Raw genomic sequence first — 4,645 nt, forward strand, 5'->3', positions numbered from 1 at the left:
CTTTCATAGTTCATCATTCTCCATTCTGTGCATTTTTATTGCAGTGGGAAGTCAATAAGACTTCTGTGCAGTCAGAAGGGGGTAAAAATAAAGGGTGTGCAGGACCCAGCAAAACAGTTCTGTGCACATCCTTCCTTGTCGATGCGCTTAGAGTCAAAGAGGGTGATTCTTAGCGATGCAAGAATGAAGGCTGTACACAGTAGCTGTAAAACCACTATATACATTTATTTACACTCCAATCACTCTTCTCACTGACAATATGCTCCGCTGCAACTCCAACTCCATTAACCCACACACACAATAGTTACTCTGTACATTTATACATTGGACAGCCAATCAGCAACTTGCTGTGTCATGCTGACTCTGCTGGCTGATGCAATACCTCTGGCACCCAGCCACCTGCTGTCATCTAGATCATCTAACCTCCAGATCTACTTTCACTTCTACAGCACATGCTATAAGCTGTCACTTCTCATATATCAGCGACACCCCTCCTCAGGTTATAGGCTTGTGCTGTAATCCATACATTACAATATTCCATATTCATATTGTTCATATTACCATTATTACATTTAGTTACATTTCTTTCCATATATACATTTGGTTACAGTTCAGCATTTCATTCCCTGAACTCTTGTGTTAACACACACACATTTCGCTCCACTTGCTAATTATCCTGCAAGTACATTCTTATCAGTTGGCTCATTTCCCAGACTGACCATATCTCCTCAGTTGGCTCTCTTCCCAGACTGAGCACTCCCCTTATCTTTGCTTGGCTTGCCTCCCAGACTGAGCATAGTTATCATATAGTTTAGTACAGACGTACATTCTCTTTCAATACATATTTTTACAGCTTTCAGTTTTTACATTTAGCTTAACAGTTACAGTTTGGAATTGTTCACACTTCAGTTTTACAATCACATTTTGCAGTTACAGCTTAATACACATTTTGAAGCAGTAAGTTTGTGTAATGTTACAACATTTCTTTTACATTCCAGCATGTATTCATTTGCACATTTGAACCCTTTTAATTAGTTACTGCTTAAAGCCTCTCTTTCCAGGCTTTTGCTTATGTGTCTCCCTGTTCTCTAGGAGACTTGCCATACAGCAGTTCCAGCACACTAGGATACGTTTTAGGGTTATCATCATACACATATGTATAACCTCCTTCCTCCTTTGTGAAAGAAGTATCCACATTTAAATCCGGTGCACTCACACAGCCCCTGGGCTGTCCATCAGGCAAACAATTTCCATTGCCCAGATAATTTGTCAGTATCATAACCATATCTTTTGGGCGGTACACCTTTATTTACTCTTGCAGAGACTCTGATTTCAACCGGCTCATCTTTTACAGCCTCAGAAGTCTCCTGCTGCTTAATGCTGCCTGCACTGTCCTTCTCCTGCTTCAGTGAGAGAGCCTGCTTGCTTTCTGGCTTTTGCCCCTCCTCACTTTCCAGAGACAGTTGCAGCCTAGTTTCTTTGGGCATTTCATTGGCATGTATTTTGGACCAATTCTCATGCTCGCAAAACGAGGCAGACCTACTCAGTTTTATTATGTCATTACCGTCCACAAATCTATAAGACTTCATGCCGTTCTGATACCCCACGAACACAAGTTTTCTGCTTTTTGCACCTCCCTTCCTCCTCTTATCTAGAGGAATGTTTACCCATGCCTTAGATCCGAAAATTCTAAGGTGATCCAGGCTTGGCTTTCTCCCATATAGGACCCTGTAGGGTATGTCATTTAGAGCCTCCATCCACAAATGGTTAGAGCTGTAACAGGACGTTTTCAAGGCTTCACCCCAGTATGCCAGCTTTAAACCACTATCCTCCAGTAAAGCATGGCAGATATTCTGGAGTACCCCTGCTCTCTGTTCAACGACCCCGTTTTTCCACGGAGAGGAAACATTGGCAACTCTGTGTTTTATGCCCTCTTGCCTCAGATAGTTGGCAAAGTCTTTGCTTAGAAATTCACCCCCCTGATCTGTTTGAAGTGAGGCTATTTTTGCATTTAATTGTTTTTGTACTCTTTTAGCCCAGTACTTAAAAGTTGCACACACATCGCTTTTATGCTTAATAGCGTACACCCACGCAAATCTGCTGTGGTCATCGACCAGAACCAAAGCAAACCTATTCTTAGAAACACTGGGTGCATACGGCCCCACCAGGTCTGCATGTTTTAGTTGGAGCGGTCTCTCAGACACACGTTCACTCCTTCTAGACGATGGAAATGACTTTGACTTGGCTTCCTTACAAATGTTACAATCTAGGAATGCATTACATTTATCAACTTTTACTCCCTGCAGTATCTCCAGGGTTTTATTAATTGTGTTATAGCTGGCGTGGCCCAGCCTTCTATGCAAGCGGTGAATGCACCCTGCTGTGTGGCTGTTTATTCCACACAGTTTGTGCCTTCCCCACTGTTTGCACAAGCTCATACACATTAGCTTTTAGTATTCCCTTAGCCAGTCGTTTACCCTGCTTTGAGATTTCACAGCCCTTGTTATCAAACAGTACTGTGAACACAGCTGTTGCCAGGACGGAGACACTCAACAAATTGGTCTCTAGCTCTGGCATACACAATACATTATCAAAAGTGTGATTAAGTCCAGGAAAATAGACCGTGCCTTGGCAAAGCACGTCTGCTTGTCACCTGTCAGCCAAGCTTACTGTTTTCTGCCCAGCTGGTCTGCAGTCCTGCAGCTGTTCTTCCTGGCAGCAAAAAATCTGCGTAGCCCCAGAGTCGACAACCCAGGGCACACTCTGTAGTCCCGGACCAGTTCTTACCAGAGTTGCCTGAGGTGTCCTTGAAGACTGCTGCCGGCTCTTTCTCTGCTGCTGTGGACAAGACCTTCGCAAATGTCCGAGCTGGTTGCACAAATAACAACGTTTCCTCCGCACTTGCAAGGCTCTCTCCTCCTCTTTGGCTTGCCAGCTGGAACCAGCCCCCACAGACCTCTGCTTATCTTCTTCTTTGCGGTGAGTATGCTCTTTCTTGCTTTCCAGCTGCCTTTGTTCCTCTGCCAGGAGTTTGCCAGTCACGTAAGGCAAAGTTAGCTTGTCGGCATCTTGCACTTCAAACGCTATTACCAGCATATCATATCTCTCGTCCAGAGAGCTTAATATTATGTAGACTTTATCTTCCTCAGCCACCGCTTTACCCCTTGCTTCTAGCTCTTGGAAACAGGTAGACATACCATCGAGGTGGTCCCTCATCGACTCCCCGGCCAGCATACGTTTCCTGTAGAGCCTCCTACACAGGGATATCAGCGAACCTGCTGACTTCTGTACATACACAGCCTTGAGAGCTTCCCAAGCCTCCTTTGCTGTCTGGTGCCCATGGACATGCACCAGCTGGTTGTCTGAAACGCTTAGTATGATAGTGGCTAGAGCCTTTAAGAACATAAGAGAAGCCATGTTAGATCAGGCCAATGGCCCATCCAGTCCAACATTCTGTGTCACACAGCGGCCAAATACACACACACACACACACACACACACTGGCTAATAGCCACTGATGGACCTCTGCTCCATATTTTTATCTAACCTCCTCTTGAAGGTGGCTATGCTTGTGGCCGCCACCACCTCCTGTGGCAGTGAATTCCACATGTTAATCACCCTTTGGGTGAAGAAGTACTTCCTGGAGAGCCAGTTTGGTGTAGTGGTTAAGTGTGCGGACTCTTATCTGGGAGAACCGGGTTTGATTCCCCACTCCTCCACTTGCACCTGCTAGCATGGCCTTGGGTCAGCCATAGATCTGGCAGAGGTTGTCCTTGAAAGAGCAGCTGCTGTGAGAGCCCTCTCCAGCCCCACCCACCTCACAGGGTGTCTGTTGTGGGGGAGGAAGGTAAAGGAGATTGTGAGCCGCTCTGAGACTCTTTGGAGTGGAGGGCGGGATATAAATCCAATATCATCTTCTTCTTTTATCCGTTTTAACCTTTCTGCTCAGCAATTTCATCGAATGCCCACGAGTTCTTGTATTGTGAGAAAGGGAGAAAAGTATTTCTTTCTCTACTTTCTCCATCCCATGCATTATCTTGTAAACCTCTGTCATGTCACCCTGCAGTCGACGTTTCTCCAAGCTAAAGAGCCCTAAGCATTTCAACCTTTCTTCATAGGGAAAATGTTCCAGCCCTTTAATCATTCTAGTTGCCCTTTTCTGGACTTTCTCCAATGCTATAATATCCTTTTTGAGGTGCAGCGACCAGAACTGCACACAGTACTCTAAATGAGACCGCACCATTGATTTATACAGGGGCATTATGATACTGGCTGATTTGTTTTCAATTCCCTTCCTGATAATTCCCAGCATGGCATTGGCCTTTTTTATTGCAAACGCACACTGTCTTGACATTTTCAGTGAATTATCTACCACGACCCCAAGATCTTTCTCATGGTCAGTCTCTGCCAGTTCACACCCCATCAACTTGTATTTGTAGCTGGGATTCTTGGCCCCAATGTGCATTACTTTGCACTTGGCCACATTGAACCGCATCTGCCATGTTGACGCCCACTCACCCAGCCTCAACAGATCCCTTTGGAGTTCCTCACAATCCTCTCTGGTTCTCACCACCCTGAACAATTTTGTGTCATCCGCAAACTTGGCCACTTCACTGCTCACTCTCAACTCTAAATCATTTATGAA

This window comes from Heteronotia binoei, chromosome 9, assembly GCF_032191835.1.
Source record: "Heteronotia binoei isolate CCM8104 ecotype False Entrance Well chromosome 9, APGP_CSIRO_Hbin_v1, whole genome shotgun sequence".
In the NCBI taxonomy this organism is placed as follows: Eukaryota; Metazoa; Chordata; class Lepidosauria; order Squamata; family Gekkonidae; genus Heteronotia; species Heteronotia binoei.